The sequence below is a fragment of the Neodiprion pinetum genome, chromosome 1, assembly GCF_021155775.2.
Source record: "Neodiprion pinetum isolate iyNeoPine1 chromosome 1, iyNeoPine1.2, whole genome shotgun sequence".
Classification (NCBI taxonomy): domain Eukaryota; kingdom Metazoa; phylum Arthropoda; class Insecta; order Hymenoptera; family Diprionidae; genus Neodiprion; species Neodiprion pinetum.
In genome coordinates, this window is record NC_060232.1 from 12720929 (window position 1) to 12741903 (window position 20975).

Consider the following 20975-nt stretch of genomic DNA (forward strand, 5'->3'; position numbering starts at 1 on the left):
TTATCATCGATCGAGTAATAACTTTCCAAATTAATGAGTCACATTTTTCAGCTCAACTCAAAGAAATCCACCGTGAAAAATTTCTGTTTCTTTTCATTTTCACTTACCACTAACTTGAAATATTCACTTATCATATAATATTCTTATTGGAAAATAATTATTCGTATTGAAAAACTAAAAGCAAGAGAAAGTGACACAAAATAGACTGTTTTCAAAATAACGCGGCCTAATCGATTTATATCACGCGTCACTATTTTTATATCACAGTCTTTCGCCTTTAAGTCATATTCGTACAGAAGATATCGTAAACATTTGGTTGGCTCTAAGAATATAATGAAAGTAAAAACATAAAAAGTATTACTCACCATAATGGAGATATACTGCCAAGACGGCACAATTGTGGAACAATGATAAAAAATCCCGTGAAAATTTATTGCAAGCAATCACGATGGGCTTTTATGACATACTTCATCAGATATTCACTGGTTAAAAATAGTGCAAATATCACTTTTTCCTTAAGACCACTTTTTCTTTTGTTCCGAAATTTTTCTGTAATCCTACGTTGTCATACCTGTGAAAAACAAATATCAAAATCTATAATTTCAAACGTGAGAGATTGCACTCCAGAGATTGTAGAATTCGGAGTTTCGTCCATACCATAGAATGGTTTTTTAAAAACAACGTATTTGCTACATCAAACTTCAAACGTCGTACATTAAATAGTTGTACAATAATTGACTGATGATTTTGCAGAGTGTATTGGAAGATAAATAAATATTCAACGTGCAATAACAAAGGTTTTTGTAACACGAGGATGATCAATTGTAAAGACTCACCTGTATATAAAAGAAAAATTTAGCTTCTCAGTAAATGGAAATCATATTTCATCACCGGATAGCGTTGTGCCGTAGGCACTTCAATCCGTAAAGACGAAGATTGGCGACTGTTTGGATTGGTGAATTTCAGACTCTCGGTCTGGCAGTGCCGGTTATTAATGGTGCAAATAGATGGTGAGAAGATCCAGCCAAACTGTCAGTTATTGAGATAACTTTTTCACTTTTAGAATAGGACGATCATCACATAATACGAAACAGATCGTGTATACACAGCTCAGTGTGTGTTTACGACAAGAATACCTCCACTCTTCAAGGCGCTATTTACAATTAGTCGGATTATAGTCGCCTATGAATGTTCCCGTATATTAATCATTTTGTTGTTGGTATTTCCAATAAATCTTCTCTGCTTCACCATATGGCCACCAGTCAATGTAATCTGTATAACACATAAAGGGATTCTATCAATTTTAGTGCACCTGTTTTCTTAAGGTAATACATTTTCATGATCAGCAATAGCTTTCTATATTTCAGTGCAGCGTAATCATTATATATGAGCATAGTCGGTAAAAATTACGATAACAACGATATGGAACAAAGGCACATACAGGTCATTATAGGTTTATTTACACTAAATCTTTATCAATGCGTTTCAATAGTGATCTCGAAAAACTATTGACGCCAAATTTTAGGACACCCAAAATTTTCTATGTTATAAAGAGAATTGAAAAACGTTTCTTATCAAGTACCTTGGCTACGAACAGCTTCGGAAAAAATGAGATTATGATCAGTACGGAACATTTACCTCTACCGGATGATATGCAATACTCTATTCAGACATCCACTTCAACTGAAATGAAATGTATTAGTGTGCTCTATTGGAGATCCAAATGTCAGTTTGTTATATATCTCGTTGAAATATACTAGATATACACACAGATCTCCGTTAGAAATCTCATGGATTTTGTGGAGAAGAGATATAGACCTCCAATGGACGTTCTTTTTATACATTCTTCAGGTATTCCCTGATCTTATAAGATCTTATAGATCTATTATGTGTGGAGTTTTACTATATATCCACCCACATCTTCATTGGATATATCATGGATTTTATAGAGAAGAAATCAATATCTTTGGTCGACGTTATTTTCATATTATTTACTCCTATTTCCGTTTACGTTACGTCATTAAAAATATTTAACAATTATCGTATGCACAATTCGTTCTACCTCAGAGAAAAGTCCAAGGCCTACGTAATATAGACTAGGTACTTTAGGGCAGCCGAACACGTTAACATTGGGAGAAATTCGGAGTAATCGAAGATGCGGAATTGCTGGGGCCTTGTATAATTTAGAGCTCTCCTTTATGGCGAGAAAGACGAGCGATCATTCGCCGCCTGGTGGTTGTCTACGGTACCTCCACTTATGTGCATGGATATTCATAGACATCCAATGGATATCCATGACCGACTTTTTAATATGACCGTAGATATTGTGGATTGCTGTTTATGTCTATTAGAGATACACGATCGATATGGACCTTTTATGGAGTTGTGGATCCTGTATCGACCTCTAACAGATGGAGCATTCCGTGCGGAGAAGGTTAACTATAGCTCTGAAAAACTAATTTGTCCTTGTTTTTATGGTGTCCACCCGATTTTTTAAAAATGCATATGATTTTAAATGTGCATATTCTTGATAGTATCGAGAGGCGACTCTCTGGATTTTAGATCTATTATAGATTTTGATGAGACCCGTCGACCCTATCTTGGTCAAAGTAAAAAAAAAAGTGATTCGTCATGATTTGAATTTGAAAAAACCGTTTCTTTAGGCACACTTCCGATTCCTCGGGCCTTACTGCGAAAGTAGAGATGTATGATAAACTTCTTTCATGATCTATCATTTGGACATGTATCTGACTTACAAAAAATTATATCCCAATGTAGGGAAGTTGTATTTCAAAGTTCGTGGCATTATCTCGAAATATGTCGGAGTTAACAGTTGCCATTTTCAAACCGGAAACGGGAATGAGTTAAAAAACTTATTGGAACGTCGTCTCGATGGCAACAACATACTTCGCAAGTCGAATCAAATTGATTCAATGGTTAGTCCTGAATGTTACCTACAAAAAACTCTTACACTAACCCATGTGATTGAAAATGATGGATATATTTCTAAAAACATATTTTGTTATCAGAAGGTTGTACATATTTCTAAGTTCATTGAATTACCTTGAAAAATGTCAGAGTGAGCAGACTTAAGCAGGAAGTGAAAATAAGTTGAAATTTTGATTGGAATTTTACCTTCACATAAACAATTTACTGTCCAAATTTCAGTAAAATTGGTTCGGCGGTTCGTCTGAAAGCCTGCTTACGAAAATCCGACACACACACTCTTTTTTCAAAATATTTGAAAATGATTCAGTACCTGACAAAATATCGTTTCAACGGGATTCTATAATTTTTTTCTAAATCCGACGTTTTTTTCGAAAGCAAATGCATAAACCATTCCGTTTGCAAACGATCGGGCCTAGGCCTAAAATTTGAAAAACCACCTTTTGTGGTTACTCGTGTGAAGTTGGACCTAATATTTGGCAGTAATTTGTGTTTCACCATGAGCAATTTCGTGCAAAATTTCCGTCCAGGGAGCCGATCAGCCATTCTTAACCAGCCATGGCCTTTAGAATCAGGAATTCGAAGAACCACAGGGGTATATATCTTCCAACTAATATAAATGATCGAGTTATGCTACAAGATCAAAGAATACTAATTTTTTTCACCATCTAGTCTAACACGGTCTGTATAGCTAGCAATGCTGTATCAGCAAATTGCAGATCGGGCGACTAGATTATTTGAACCTGCTCTGAAATGAGTACATTTTACTCTTGGAATCCGTTCATCTTCAATATTCTGTCTTCCTGTCCAACTCCTACAGCGTTAAAACAGTCGAAATATCTCCATGCATTCATTCACAAGTTGATGTATTGCAAATTCAACACATTTTGGCATTGGCATACTCGGTTAGTTCTTTAATTTTTTGTATCACAAAACGAGAAAATCTCGTGATCGCCGCGTACTGAATGACCGAAAACTTCAGTATGCGGTGATTACCAGACCGACAATTCCTTCTTTTTCTTCCTTCGTGGCTATATCCCGTTAGGTCAAGTACCAATGGCCCTCCAACTCCTGAGGACGAGAGCAGGTTTGAGCGCAAGAGACGAAATCAACTGACTATTGAGATTCGACATACCAGCCCCAAGGAGTAGCGAGAGAGAAAAAAGTTAACCCGTCGTCCTGTCTCATCGCCAAAGTAGACGCACATATAAATGCCACTATGATTTTTTGAGTTCGTGATAATAAATTTAAGGTGAATATAGCTTTTCTCTGTCCCAGGTTATTTTTGTAGTGATATTGTTGTGTTTCTTTTTCTTTACACTTACACATCTTTAAGTTAATCGACTTCTCACTCATGCCTCAATAGATCATTCACGTCAGTAGGCTCAAACTCGACAGTTTCTAACCATTCCAAATGAACCTAGTTGAAACGCAAACCGAATTATAAGCAACCGTGGGTCCTGTAGAGATTAGGAGATTTTTTAAACGTCTTTCTGGTTACCACTATCGCATCTTTAAGCGTATATCTAGTATCATCGTTCACCAGAAGAAAACATTGATCACTTACACGCCTTTAATTCCTGAATTCCTTTATTGCGTCCTCCATCTTTGTTGATGATCGACATATAGTTGCTTTTAACAACATATTTTTCAGTCTCTTATATAAAAGTCATATTCAGCACATCAATTCTCAATTATGTTATGACTACTGTTTGAAAGACAACAGAAACGACTCGAGTCATGCTGCTGCTGTTGCAGGAATCATGCTTTACCATGCTCATCCAAAAGTCCAACTGTTACACAAGTTCATATCAGGAAACGAATGAACGATGTATACTTATGTAAGTACACGACTACCACATCCATGTGCCTTTACTGATTACGACAATCATGTTGAACTATATTCGCACTTCATGAACCGAGCTGTGCGTGCAAAATTTATTGGTCTTAATTCGCTTAACACGGATAACTCACTCAGCACTACTTAAGCGCCAATGAGACGATTGCCTCGAGTGTAGCGCACTTTCATCACTTCAACTTGTATCTTGCCACTTTTAGACTGAATGTTTTTGTCTGTAATGCATACCAAAAACTAAGCTTTCTTGACGATTTTCAGTATCTATCCAGGTAGCATAAGACTGAAAGTCGTAAAAAAGATCTTTGAAAGAAGTTATAACCCATGTTTTGGCTTCCGAATTATATCTGCATTAGGGTGCCTAAAAAATGAACAAGGTTTAAAGTTCGCGGAATCCATCAAGAGTAATAAAAATCTCAAACACGTTGATATATAATATTGAACCGATACATTTGATTAATCAAATAAAAGCAAATAGGGTCGATAAATTGCATAACGCTAATAGATTTGAAGAGTTGCAGATTATCGGGAGTTTTGTGGCTGGCCAACTAAAAATGGCGAAGAAAGATGGGGAATCCAATACGGTTGTCTTCGAATACTGAATTTTATAATTTCGACGTTGAACTCGTTTCCATCGACCCGGATAACCCAGAGTGACAAATTTCAACCAAATCAGATCAGTTTTCATATTTTCAGTCCACCATATTGGATCCGCCATTTTGAATTTCACAATTCTAACGTCAGATTCGTTTTCAGCGACCCCAAAAACCCCTGGGTAACAAATTTCAAGTAAATAGGGTGAATTTTTTTATTTTCAGACCACGATATCGGATCCCCTGTATTGAATTTTGAAATTTTGACGTTGGATTCGTTTAGCGACCCCAAAAACCCAAGATCACCAAGTTCTACGTTTCTAGTCCTCATAACCTTCACGGAATCACATTTATTGTGTGGAAACAGGCATTTTCAACACTTTTTTCATTTATGGGGCTCACAGTATTCGCGGAATGATTATAACCCCTCTTAAAACATAAGCATTGACATTTTGGAAGGTCAATTTTGTTTTCAAAAAATCACAGCAATACCTCAAAAATTGGTGTGGGGCTCAAAATCCCGAAAAACCAAAAAGTCGATTGGTCGAAAACCCGAAGTTTTCGAGATACGAATTTTAAAACAACGAATGATCAGCGTACCGAAACTGGGATTTTCGATAAATTACCCAGTAGAATGACTGTTTTCCCGAAAGTTCATTCAACCCAACACTCTCTTATACGAAATAGTATTTTCAGAACAGTCCGCAATTCCGAATGATCAATGCACAGAAAATGGAGATACAGAAAAAATAAAGTTCCGAAATTAAAAGTTGAAAGAGGATAATATTTCGCACAGCCGCAAAACCAAAGACATTAGTTGCCGACAATCCAAGTTCAGAAGGAGCAGAATTACGATCCGCAAAATGCAGAAAGGCCAGAAAGCCCAAAAACCGCAGTACGGTTTTGATAGTTATGTAAACTTATGCTAGATGGCACTGGACACCGGCCATTGGATACGTGTGGCGTTACAGAGAATATACGGGTTTCTGACGTCATCCGACTTTTCTGTATTTTGGCCATTCTGTCTTCAGCAGGTTTCGGGATTTCGACCGTACGAGTCTTTGGTCAGTCGTTATTGATAAATTCGGATTCGTAGATTTTCGACAAAAGCACGATCCTGACATTTGAATAGTGAACTCTTTGACTCTTCGGTATTTTCGCAATTCAATATTCTGCCCTTTGTCATCTTGGCTATTCTCAAAAAAGAAAAAAATTTCAGTATAAATGTACTTGCATATTATTGAGTTTTCAATTTTTATTTTCTTGCAAGTCATCTTTTCGTATTTATGGTCTTTCTGCGTTTTTAAATGTCGGTAGTTTGACTTCGGGATTTCGTCCCGTCGGCTTTTTGGTCTTTCGCACTTTTATTTCCTGCCCAAAAATTGAATATAAATCTTGATTCATATTCATTATCTTATTCAAAAAAAGTGTCTCATATATCAGACGCTTTGCCTCAAAGAGTTAAAGTCCTATCTGAAGAAATATAAAAATCCTTAATAAACACGACATAAAAGTGGTATTAGAAAATACCAACTCAACGTGTAAATTGTTTTTCAAATTAAAAAACCATTTACCGTTAAAAGATCAATCAAACGTTGTATACCATATTGATAAAGTGTGAGAATTCATCCACTCTATTCACATAATTTCACTTGTAACTTGTTACAATTTGCCAGCTCAATTCACACAATTTCGTCAATTTATTCCGCCGATCACCAAACAAATGAGGGCACGGGGCAAAACAGCGCTCAACGATCTTTGCCGAACCACGGTTGCCAACACCGAGCTTCACTCGGTCTGCCGCGTGGCACCGCCTCTCTCGCTATCGTCCCGTAAACAAATGAACATATTAAATGATCAAACGAACTTACCTGTGAAGTTCGATCATAATTACCAGACAACCCCGTCCGAATAGATCACTAGGTAGATTCCCATCTCATAAACTACGTGCCACTACACTTAAAGTTATTATCATAATGCAAAAAGACAATTACAGCCACATCGTATGCGGCACCATTCACGGCTGACTTCATTCTTCAAAGCTGTATCGTAATCGCAACAGGGGGATTTGGATTAATCAGGTGGGACTGATCTATTCGGTCGAGGCAAACTTCACAGGTAAGTTCGTTTCATCATTTAATTATATTTTCCACCTCGTTTTCGAAATCACTAGGTACATGTTCAAAGCATCTTACGACAATGGTTGTGAAAACACAACCGTACATGTATATATTTAAAATTCTAATGCGTATTATTGAATTAATCAGAATAACTTATTTTTTTTTAAATATTTATCGGTCCCCAACATTTGGCCATAAAGAAAAAATCATCCAGGAAGTACACTACTCTCGTAAATGAACACGCCTTCTGTAACTGGTCTATTATAAAACTTGGCGAAACAGATCAATCCAAATAAAGCCGCGAGAATAATAATTTTTCTCTTGAAACTTGCGAATTTTCTGATTTTACAGTTTTCAGTGAAAATGATATTTTTTATTAGTTTAAGCAAACGAAGCTTTCTATCTGTATTTATTTCAATAGTCCAGTCATTAGAGTTGAAAACAAAAATCAAAAATTTTTTACTACAGGAAGGAATCAGCTGACATTTCTTCTCGTTAATTATAAACTCCAGTTTGAATAGAAAATCTGCAGTCTGTAACACATTATCTTCACAAGACTGCTAATTGTTGCCTGACATTAAAAAAACATTTACATATACGACTGACGTCAGCCCTCTATTTCTCAATTCATTGAGAAACTGTTTCAGAATCTTAGTGAATAGGTAAGAAGTTGTCGAGAGTACAAAGGGTAAGTAGGTGAACTAGTAAGTTGAATTTTCAAACAAAAGTTTCAAATATTTATTATGATTTGGATGGATAAAAATGCAAAAATGGGCATCTTGCAAATCTATAGTACTCGTGTAGCATTTATGAGATATAGAACCTTCTAGCGGTTATGAAATCATTCATTTTAAAATACTTGGTAATAATAAACTGATTCAGTTGCTTCTGGATTAGAATGAATCCATATGAGCCATTCGCTTTTAGAACCAATGAATATACTTCATAAAAGCCGTCTAGGATTTGAGCTGCATCACGTAATGGCTTCTAAACCTAATAAATTGTTTATTGAAATTGTGATATTTTCTTTTCGGCATAGTAGACCGAAAACGGGATTTTACGCCCACGCCCGGTTCATAAAATCCCTTTTTACGCCTACGTGGGACGAAACATGTTATTCAGATCACGGGCATAACACCTTACGCCCTTGATACGAAAATAGTTATTTCCATTCGGAGACAACTGTTGCTAAGAAGGTGAAGTTTTTCAAGTCAGCAATGAATCAAACGGAATTTTATACCCGCCTATCCAAGACAACAGTTTCGTGTCATTGGATATTTGTTCCCCGGCTAATTTGCAAAACTTTATCCTTCTTGCCGGATGATTTACGATTGGAATTACTGTTTCCTACGATAACTCTGTGACGATTGTTTGTCATTGGTGGTGAATCTCTGACCCCCTTGTGGTTTCGAACTCCTGCATGTGTCCTGTTGACTATGGTATGGCTGTTGTCAGCATAACCTGGGAGTTCTGGTCACTTACTGATTCTGACAACGGAAATAAGGCAGACTCGTGGAGTTTAAAGCCAATTTCCTGTTATTGTTCAGCTTTTTATAGCCAGGTTTGTTATTTTTCAGATCCAAAGAAATTTTTTTTCTAGAGATTTTACTGAGTTTACCCGCTTTTCCAAAATATTACCGAATAAAGACTTTCCGATTGGAGTCACTGTTATGATTTCCTTATCCGATGGATTAACACTATGGTAGAGGTTAGGAATAACCGTCATGTTTCAGAGTCAGTATGATGTAGATTTGACATCATGCGACCTGTGTCACTAACCCATTCAACCAGCTGTACGTTGTCCTTTGTCTGGTTCACTTGGATAAGGTATTGGCAAACAACAACCCATTTGGTTTGGAATTGTTGCGAGTCTGACATCCCTCTGAATAGTGTTGGGTAACATCGCCGTCCTCGCTTCTGAGTTTGATAACGAGGCATCCATCAGAGTGCAATTACGTGGACCTGTGTATTTGTTAATAAACTCTGGCTTTAAATCAGGGGAATGACTGTTTTGAATTGGAACAACATCCAATTCCCTAGGTATTGTTGATCTGCCCCGTCGTGAGGTTGATCGGAATCGGTCTCGTCGTGAGGAGCGTGACAACGCATCTTCGTAACCTGTTACAGAAATTTTAACTGAAAGAGTCTGATTCTCCTGAACTCGTCTGAGAATTCTGTAACCTTTTTTCCAACTTTTCAAGTCGCTTTAAAACTTCGACAGGCTGGTCGATTCCTCTCTTTCACGTTCTTCTGATTTCGATCTTTCTAAACTTACTATCGCAAATTCGATTTCTCGACATAACCAGATTTATTTCAAACTTTTTTCATGTTTTATAGCTACGCACCATGGAATGGAATAAAGTCAGCAGCCAACGCTACCGTATACAATTGCAATTGTCTTTTTGCATTATTATAATAACTTTAAAAGTGGTGTCACGCAGCTCATGAGATGGGAAACTATTTAGTGATCTAGAGGACGGAGCGGAAAATATAATAAGCTCGCCGATAACAACAAATATTATTTTCCATAACAGTGTGCCTTATCTCGACGATTCATTGTCTGCGTTCATTTACTTAGCCTAAAATCTCTGGACAGCCCATAGTTTGTGCCAAATGCCCTGAGAAGGATCCTGTTGCTCTCCGCTTCCATATTTCTGCTTCCTTCTTTTAGTATTGCAGAAAGCAATTGGTGCCCACCATCAACTAATAAAATAAACGTGCACGTGGCCAAAGTGTCACAATAGACTGTGACAGCAGTATTCTGGGACAAGCGTCTCGATATGTACACAAGATAGTTTATGCACACCTATACGATTTCAAAACATTAGATTTTGAAATATAGGCTTTGGTGAATCACTATTTCTCTTAGGGTTAGAAATTCGGTTTTGAAAATGACAAGGTCTTTACTACGGCAAACGATTACTATGATGGACCCACCGAAGAAATGATCAATATCAAGACACATAATACAATTAACAAAAGGTCAGATCTATATAACCTTAGTAATTTGTATGCCCCCCCCCCCCTCCCGCCCCTTTCTAATTTCAGTTAGTATATGAATTTGTTGTATTAGTGGTAATTTAAATTTTTTTAATTTTCGCGCGCTTCTTCGTATCGATTAACTATGGATAATCAACCAATCAATCATATTGCGTTCGATCGTGTCTTACACTTCATTTCTCCACACGACATGTAATCTACAACACCTCATGTTTGTCAACTGAAGTCACGTTCTCGTAAGTCGTGGTTTTGCATGTTTTCTACAGGTTTTAATAATAAAATTACAATTGATGAAACAATTTACTTCTGAATAGAAGTTCCTCAGTTTCCTTGTATATATGAGGACCATTTATACTCACAGGTCTTAATTCTCCAATATTGCATTGCATAAAGAAACGATAATCTCCAACCAACCATTAGAATTGGATTTCTTACATGTTATTCAAATGACAAATATAAAATGTCGATGCGCGACCTCTAAAAAAAGTCGCACGGCATTTTCCTTTCAGGAGGTATAATATCATATTATTAACAATAGTTTTATGAAGTGTCCGGTAAAAAACGAAATAAAGTTTTTCTTTTGAGGCACTCTAATCTGAATGTCCAAAAGATAGCTTTCACGACTCTTAGATGTCAAAAACACGCATCGCAAGATATCATTCCAGCATCATAACATATAATAATTTTCAGTTTTGCGTTCTCTGAGTAGGCAAATGTTTGCCAACCAAAACTCTGAAACACGGCATAATCTAGGTTATATTTAAACGTGACATGTTTTATGTTCTGTAATATGATTCTCCCATTTGATACTCGAAAATGAATAAGCTAAAAATCTTTCCACTGACATATATTCTGAATTTCATATCAAATTAGTTCTATACCGAATCACAAAAATTACTTGAAAGTAAGATTCAAAATAAACTGTTACCCAATAAGTTGCATCCCCAATAATCTTTACAACACCATGATGGTACCAATATTCATTTCATCTCTTCAAAATGCAATTATTCACACGACCGCTGCAGTCTCGCAGGAAATAAACAAGTGAAAGAATTTGTTTGACAAATAAAATTGATGGCTGCATACTAATAATTAAAAGTCACAAAGGCTAGAAAAATTCGGAATGAAAGCTGGCAGCATTGTATAATGCTCAACGAAGGGTGTAACTGGATAAACATGTCAGAAAGTGCCCCACAGCTTTTTATTCAGCAATTGCAATAAGTAAATTCATATAAAAATGGGACTTTTCGCCTGAATGTTACTTTCCTATTTTGGTATTTGCGGTCATTAGTTCGAAACCGTCATTTACACTAATCGATGTTCCTCGGGACCTACTGTAGATATCATGTTGAAAGCAAGACTATACTTGGATATCAATGAAACATAGGAAATGTAATATTTTTGTTGAAAGTTCATTAATAACTTAACATATTTTTTCTGTCAATTCGATGTATTCTACCAACTTAAGAATATGATTTCGACGCATTTTTCAGTTTCCTTTCTGATCATGCTTTGAAATTTTATATTCGAGTGGTGCGCCTACACGAACATCCATAAAATCAACGTATTCCATTTTCTACGTATAAGTTAGTTTGCACTCAATGACGGCATTTTGGCACATATAAACGTAATACGTAATTAGTTTCTTGAAATTCAAATTTCTTGCTAAGACAATACCACACTACCTAACGTTGACGAAAGAATTCTAAAGACAGTCGACAACATAAGCTTTGCTGTGCTTGGTAAGACGTTTTGAAGTGTGCGGATGAAATCAAAGATTTTTACTATAACCAACTCTCTTACGCCAGAATCCTATAACAGCATCGTAAGTATAAAAAACTGCAATGACTTGGGTTCCACTGCAGAGAGCAGCCTAAGAGAGCCATTACATGATCTTTTAAATTACTGAAATTTTTTGATTCATCTCCCAACAAAAATAAAATGGCTATTTACAAAATCATCTAATTTACTTCCAAAAAATATTTAAATATAAGTTATTGCCGAGTGTCTTATAACATTTGATCGGATGAAAAATTCGACATCAAGTCAAGCAATTGACATTCATGTAAATGATCCCAATAAAAAATTGGAAAAGAAGATTGAGAAATGGAACGCAACATTTCGAGTTAGTGGCACGTGTAATAACGAGGGTCCCAATTAAAAATTCCGCACGGTATAAATTCAACGACATTGTTTTTGGAAGTCCTTAGTTATGTATGAATGTGGATGAATTAATTTTTAGGCCGCCAAGTACGACGAACTCTAGATTTTTAGTTTTGTTGAATTTGAAATGAATGAATTTACGTACACTGATACGAGGTACAGAATGTCGCATAATATGAAGAGAAAAAAAGAAAACATTTAGCAAGTTTTCAAATATAGTTGATACTCCCAAGAATAGAATTCCTAATAAGAATAGTACGTAGAAAAGCGGCCTGCAGGTTGCAGTTGTGAACGAAACAATATGAAAAGGAACAACAGCTACAATTAATTTCAAATCTGTAAAATATCGGGGTAAAAAAAGTCTGTACTAACACACATCGGTTACGGGCTGTTTCTCAGTACTTCCTGCTTCAACAACAGATCTGCCAACGGCGTTTCAGCCGCTTACTACACAGGCCATTCACAAGCTCAAAGGACAACCTGGAACAAAAAATATTTAAGTCTGTTTAGATTATATTTTATAAAAATCTGAACCCTGATAAGTCGCTTGTGGTGAATATCGCCCCAAACATATTTCAGCTCCTCACAGTCTTATTCGTGAAATGGGCGTCATTCTTCATGTGAAATAAAGCGTTTTTTTTAAAGACATTTTTGGAAATTTTTGTAACTTTGGCGATGTTTTACAACATTTAAACAATCAATTTTGGTTAGAAAAACTAAGAGAGCTATTTCTGCGATTCTTAAACAATACCTAGATATTTTCTTTAGATTTTGAGAATCCATTTTTGAGGCAAACTATCACGTTTGGGATGAATTTCTGCCAGTTTACAATCAATTTTAACTAATGTAAACAATATTCTCCATTGCGAAGCGCCCAGCCACCGCTGCACTAATTCCTCGCTTATTTGACTTCTCAAACTATTATGTTCCATTGAAATACCGGCAGACATATAATTTCGTGAGAATTCAAGGTCTGCCACTTTACACACGTGTACGCAGAACTTTTCATTTAACAACATCAATTTGTTGTTGCCCCACTATTTTCCGCTAACGCGCTAACTGGGTAGAGCCATTTTTATAAACGCATAGTAAACCATGCAATTCGCTGGAGCCGACAAGTTTATACATCAAGTCAAGAAACGTGACGCTAGCTCCCCGACTACTCGCATCTCAATTGGAGCGAACTAGTTTGCTGCAAACAGCTAGGAATTTTATATTGATCTCGTATTTCAGGTTCAATATCATGATGAGTAGCCAGCTACGTCACGTCCTGGCCTCGGCCTCATAAATCATTCCGATCCTGACTGCGGCACTATGCGTATCAGATTCCTTAGACGCGCTCGACCTGTAGAGTGATTTTTTAATCGCCCCAGGCCGACATCTCCTAAGCAAAGAAAGATACGAAGAACAGTTGAATAATCAAGCCTAAGAGGTCGAACGAGGAGGAAGGAGGAAGGGGACAGTATCAAATTTGTTAGAAATAAAACAGAGAATGACAAGTGAAACTGTACTTGGTTTTTCTCAAATGGAATGGTATACTATTTCGTATTCGATCTGGGAATGTGATTTCAAATTTCGATTTTAACACACGCAATCTCCTTCTAGTGGCTGACATACAGATAACTTAACGATTAAATAAACGTCGGAAAGTGCATGAAATATTCTTTAAATTCGTGTGATTGTTAAAACAAATTCGGGGCAGTCGGGTCACACTTCGAAAACCGTCCAAATAGTCTGGAATTCTTATTTCTGGATTTTATACATGTCAAATTGAAAAAATTTTTAAATTCCGAAGTTCCTAAGGAAAATTTTTCGCAATTAATTTTTTGCCAATCTATGCTGCAGTGCTTTTCAAATTTTATGGCAACTTTATTGAACATTTGAAGATGTGAAAAAAAAATTTAGTCAGTATAAAATAATTGTTTTGACACAACCTGGAGAAAATTGTTGCCTAATAATTTTTCTTCGAGTTGACAAACTGCGGCAATTGTAGTCCTTTTGTTCCTTACCCATTTCGAAATTGCAATGAAAAAATCGATTTTATGTGAAATTACACTATCGATGGAACTAAGAAACATGAAAAAGCTTAATATTTGAATAATGGTGGGACTGGGAAATAGAAGATGCGATCTTTACTAAAAATTTTCATGTTTGTTATGCAAAAAACGATGGCTTTATTCAATTTTTTATTTATATATATTAATTTAGTATTTAGATTTATCGACAAAGAATCGGAATTATGTATCTATGAGACTTTGAATGAAAAAATCGGTTTCTTTTATCGCTGCCATACGTTTCGAAGATGTAGTTGTGTGTTAAACACGTTAGTTTTTTGCTATTCCGTAGCATCTAAATAATTCCGAATTTCGCTTTAAGATTTTCAGACGATATTCTCAAGATGTTGAACTATCGATTTGAGAGGGGGGGGGGAGTTGATTTTTTCAAAAATCCATATAGCCATCCCCCCTTAAAGCTGTGATCTGTATCTTACGGCCATGTTGGAAAGCCTTGAATAATATAGATAAGAATCACGATTTACGCATTCGTAGCAATAATGGTCGTAAGACTATTTGCAACAAAAAATTTGATTTTACAGGACTGACGGTGTAAGAATACCATGAACATTTCGAACTATATTCAAATTCGAGCCAAACGGCTGTCAATTCTCGATATTATTGAGTGATTCAAACAATACTAATTAGCTTTCCCGTAATTGTATTTATAGCTTGGTCACCAGAAGTGTTACAAATAAATGTAAAATTTGATCACATGTAATGAAAATGTCATTGATCACGATTTGAATTGTGTACATTAAAAGTTTGTCAGGATTTCACAAAAATCTTTATAGGCATACAAATTTACAAATATTTCAATATTCAATTTCAATAAACAAATTTCCAATATTTCTTCTGAGCGGTCATGTTCGAACCAGATATTGTTTAAACCTAAGAATTTGATAGTCATAACAAAAATGAAGAGTTATTCTTGTAGATTTATTCACGTGGAAATAACATCGTAGAGTTATCGAATACAGTACATTGATATAGAAGTATTATAATAACAGAAGTGTACCCTGAAATAAAAAGTCACGGAGTTATAACGAAACTATTTCTTAATCTAGAAAGATGGAGAAAAAAAGCTAGACTGGATCAATAAGCAATGAAGGCGCTAGATACTTGAAGGTCGTTGTACTGCACTTTGATTTGGAAAATTTTAACTTTTTCTGTCAAAGTATGACTTTATTTTTTACACTGCATCAATGACCAGTGCAATAAGACGCTATTAAACTTCAATGTTATGTATAATTATACCTGCAATAACCGATAAAAGCTTATCGCTGTTCAGTAAACATTGCGTGTGATGTAAGACGTGCGAAGTTGCGTTATATTAATCAAATAGAAATTAGTTGACAAACGTCATTAATTACCTCAGGTGAACGCTTCCACAACAAAATAACTGTCAATAACGATAATCATTCGACTTACTCGAAACGACACAAGATTCCGATCACCGATCACAGTCAATAAACAATATACACTAGATTTATCGGTTCAATACATTACCTACAAAAGTGTTTCGGCAGAGATAAAAAAAAAAAAAATTCAGCTGCGACGTTTCAAACGAGATCCGAAGTGTTCCGATTCGGTCGCGTGACTGCCGTGATAGTAAACCGTCTTGCTTACTGAAAGCCATGCCGCGCGCCGCGCTGTCTCGAAAATTCTCTGTTCTGATTCGCGCAGGAATTATAACTGCCGGTTATGTTGGTCGTGATAAGCGATTAGCATTACGACCGAAATCGATCGATAATTTTAACCTTATCTGGTATAGCAATGCCGCAGGCCAAGCTTTGCCCGAGTCCTCATTTGTATGTGGAGATCAGGCTTGAGTACAGACGAATGTGTCGCAAAACAATATGTTGTTTTTTTTAACCTTTTAATTCGAGCTGGAATGCTCAGCGTTCCACTATTTTTTTGGAGCTTTTTATTAATTAAACTACTTTTTTGACAACAACTGCTGGGTTTTTTAGTTCCACATGATCGCTGAAATATTTCCAAGTCTAAGAAAAATGCTAAATTGATTCATTTATTTGTTGCAAAACAGTACATGCAAACAAGTGGTCGAAAGTCGTACTTTTCCAGAAAAAAACCGTATTTATTGCCAATCAACCATAAAAATTCGAATACTGATTTTTACACAAACTTAATAGATACGCAACAAAAAATTTTACAGAATTGTTTCGATATTTTTCTACTTGTTGCTTTTGTCTGTCCGCCAATTTAAATTTTTCATTCTCGAATTCAGATTCGTAATCAGCGACCCTAAAAACCCGTGTATGCAAGATTTCAAGTTATTCGCATATAAGGAAAAATGTTTGCATGAAAAAGTTAATGCAATTCATTTCGGGATTGTAGTTTGACGATCAGTGTCCACGGCGAACAAATTTTCGGAACTTAATTCTGCAAACATTTACTTGACAAGTATGAAATGAAGTGGTCCAAGAAATCTTTGAGGAGTAAAAAAAAATGGTCATTAGTACTGTAACAAATTGACATTTCACACTATACATTTTCTTAAGCAGATACAATTAACGAGGTACATAAACTGATTTAATGAAATTTGGAAGCATTTTTAAAGAAGTGAGTTTACGAAAAATAAGAGATAATTGGCAATTTTCTTATTTGTGAAATCCCCTCAGGTCGTCAAATATATAGAAGTGGGAAAAAAAATCTCAAGAATGTTACAGAATAGTGGAGTTATTTTCATGAACAGCGGTTGATCTGTGGTCGAGGGAGAAAGGAAGGGGGGGGGGGGGGGGGGGGGGCGATAAGAGAAAAAGACTATAAATTTTAAAGCTATCCGAACCTTGGTTCGTAAGTTAAGACCTAGGCGCGATTAAAAAATGTGATTCGTGTGAAGACGGCTTCAAAGTTTGCAATTGATATTGGCACATCGGATTCACTAGATTTACTGCAACTTCTACAATTATTCGAATTTTTTATAGGTTACGGGCTTGAAATATTATTAGAAGATGAGGCTATTCTAAAATGGAATGAGAAGAATTGATTTTCTGAAAGATTATGAATGTAGGAATGTACATCTTTAAAGCATTGTTTTTTGTCAACTTCGTACAGATTTTAATAGCTGCCTGATTGATTTTAATTGAGGCTTCAGTCTACAGAATATTGTCATCGGAATTGAAAAAAGTATCTCTTCAACCTGGCATAGGGTGTATTTTGTGAAAGTTTGGATTGGCGAACTCAAAACAGGGTAAATCCAACCGAACTGATGCACGTCAAGATACGTTTTACCTATCAACATTCGACTTACGGTTCACATCAAGTTCCAATCGTTAAACAAGAGGCAAATGCCGATCAGCAAAACGTATTCTCGAGTGTTGAAATGTTCGTGGATTTCAATATTTTATGCCGTTAATTAAACAAATGCAGGCTGAATTATGCTAATTTAAATTGCTCGTATCGCACTTACACGATACAGAATACGCTGTAGGCTGCACTGCACGCATCGGTAATCGTCACCGAACCAGTAGTCATCATCAGTCCTATTTGCATATATTGATAGAAACTTATTTAGATTTATTCTAATGTGGATCTATGGATTACTGTTTCACCGATGATTACCGGCGCATTCACCTTACGTATGGTAAAAGAGAAGCGAATGACGCAATATATTTATCGGCGTGGGCGTCGACGAAATGCTATAAATAACGGTAGCCGAAAGCAGGAATTATCTTGGGCGAGATGCCAGGTCAAGTTCTTAGAAAAATGGGTCGTTTCTGTTGATGAAAGTTGAGCCATTGATATGCAGAAAATGTTATGTCTATCTAGTTGGACTTATCGTCGGTCGATAAGGTAACTGCAGGCTTCGATCTATCAACAATATGAGATACTGTAGAAGATAGGAGTGCATGTTATACGGGTATACCAGTTTTTACAACCTATTCCTCGATCAACGGAATATGCTTACTATGTCGTACAGTGATTCCATTGTCTAAGTCAATTATAATTATAGTTTAATATAATCAATATTAAATTACGATATTTGCATGTTACCTAATTTCATGTAATAAAGCTGAACGAAACTATTTCACTCGGGTTTTTAACACATTGAGAAAGAAAATATAGAGCATTCATCTGAAAGAATATTGAAGAATATTTCAATTGGACGTTCGAATTGGCATTATAATTAAAAAAAATACGAAATCATGGTATAAATTAGAAACCAGTTCTCAATTTAATTTTTTATATATATCTTCCAAGCAGCCATCAATTCGATAACTTGAGAGCAGAGGGAAAGCCACGAATTTGGATTGGAGTTATACTAATTATCAAGATAAGAGTGTGTTTTTGTATTTTTTACAGAAGACATGCATTTGTTAGTTAAATGTCTAAAGTGTAATAGTATTTGAATTTCACCCGGACTATTCGGATCAATGTTGTGTATCAGCATCACACGATGCTTCGTTACTAAACAAATTAAAGTGACAGTTATAAGCCGTGAATATATTGTTGTAATGATTCGAAGTTCACATGAAGTTAATGGCATTTATTACACCCCAAATTTTTAAACAAACTTTGTCCTCAAAGCGCCTATTTTGGTTATTCGTATCAAAGTTTTGAACCTGATTGAAAATTTTTTGCATCGTACAAATATAGTGAAACTATGCTAAATGCTTACAATTAGTTAACTAAACAGATCGTACTGACGATGAAATTTGCTGTGCAGACACTCCGAGGCTTGAGCTTTTTCAACAACGATTGACGAAATTTTCGCGAGTATAATGCTCATAGCATCAAAACGTACAGCAAATTATTTGATCAAATACTTTAATATAACTAATTGAAGGCATGGATAAATCAGTTGGGTGATCCTTAAAAATGTCATTTTTGAATTTCGACTGGCGCACCTCGAAAATTGGTTCCAAATGATTCTAAAACAAATCCTCAATTTTTCATCGGCGAAGTAATGTTTAGTGGTAATATTTGCTTTCAGGGAGCAGTATTTTCGTTGGTCAATATTTTGATTTTTAAAATATTTGAACTTGGGATACAAATTATTTGTGAAACCAGGCTTCAAAAGTAGCAGTATCAAACTAGCTTCACAACTTCTGAACGCTGGAGCATTTTATGATTTGCCAATAACGACAAGGAGTAACTTGAATAAACCATCAGCATTCAAGCAGGCGCCGATAGTTATGCGAATCTTACCCTGTTTTAAAGCCGGGAGCCTAAACTTTATCACTGCTAACAAAAGTTTCATTTTGCAGTATTCAAAATGTCCACCTGGTCCGCTGAAATTGAAGATTTGCAACCTCACAAGTTCTTGGTCTCGACGAATATTCAACGATTCTCTTTTAAAATTCTCTGCTGTTTGTGGATCGATAGATAGCCGTTCTCTTAAAACACTTTATAAAAATCGAGTGCTATCGCATCTTTTCCAGCCTGCGAGCCAGCCGTAATTCGCTTTAAAATTGTGAATATTTAATATTCTAGCAAAACACAACGCCTTCTCTTTGAGAATGGGCCCAGAAACAGATATTTTCCACAAACGTGCGCATGGTTTGATTTTCCGCACGGGTTTGAGTGCGCAAAATGTCCTACTCCCACATTGTGGAAAAGTGTGCGTAAAGTAGATTCCACGTGTAATATTGCCACGCGAGTCATCATTATAATTGGCAACAGTTAATGGGTAGCTTGAATTTTTTAGATTTTTACAGCTTATATACCATAGCGTTATTCGTATTCTTTCATTTCGACGTTTATAGCTGTACATCTGTTGCTATGGCGGATTTCGACACACGAATCACGGATAGCTGTGATGCTCTATTGTTTGCGTTATTTTAGCTGGTAATATTTTTCATTGCCGTTATAAATTCTGCACCTATGTAGCCGCAAAGTTGAAGAACAAGTCCCCTGAAATTTCACCAACACGTGTTTTGCTGGCTCCAGTGTCATCGATATTGAAGATTATTATAAGTATGAGAATGTTTGGTTTTGTGATTATTATGAATTTTCCAATTTACCGATAATTCTGAACATTTTTAGTTTTCTCAGAATGATGAGTTTCTTAAAAATTTTCTCCTGATTTTTAAGTTTCTTCCTCCCAATCCCCCGAATGGGCTTCGTCCCCTTCTTCACCAACCCGCACTCTATTTCTTCGTGTTTATTCTATTGTCATGGATTATTCGTTGCCCTTGACTTTGTACACCTTGTTTGGAAAAAAACTATACGCAACCCGTGCACGCAGGTCATGTCGCACTTGTTACTTAATGTACTATAA

The 20975-nt window shown here is 35.9% G+C and overlaps 1 protein-coding gene across 6 annotated transcripts in view; it reads right to left on the bottom strand.

The window, feature by feature from the left end:
• The window catches only part of Mdr49 (Multi drug resistance 49), a 99368-nt gene that overhangs the window by 70951 nt on the left and 7442 nt on the right, over window positions 1-20975 (bottom strand). For 5 of the 6 annotated variants that reach the window (XR_011177525.1, XM_046635239.2, XM_069137395.1 and 2 more), the window contains exons 2-4: window positions 13050-13157; window positions 837-1272; window positions 366-571 (exon numbers count right to left, since the gene is read on the bottom strand). The gene's annotated coding sequence lies outside the window, so the exon portion shown is untranslated. Of the gene's footprint in view, window positions 1-365; window positions 572-836; window positions 1273-9293; window positions 9485-13049; window positions 13158-20975 lie in introns of those variants that run through there. The other variant, XM_069137399.1, reaches the window with a different exon arrangement.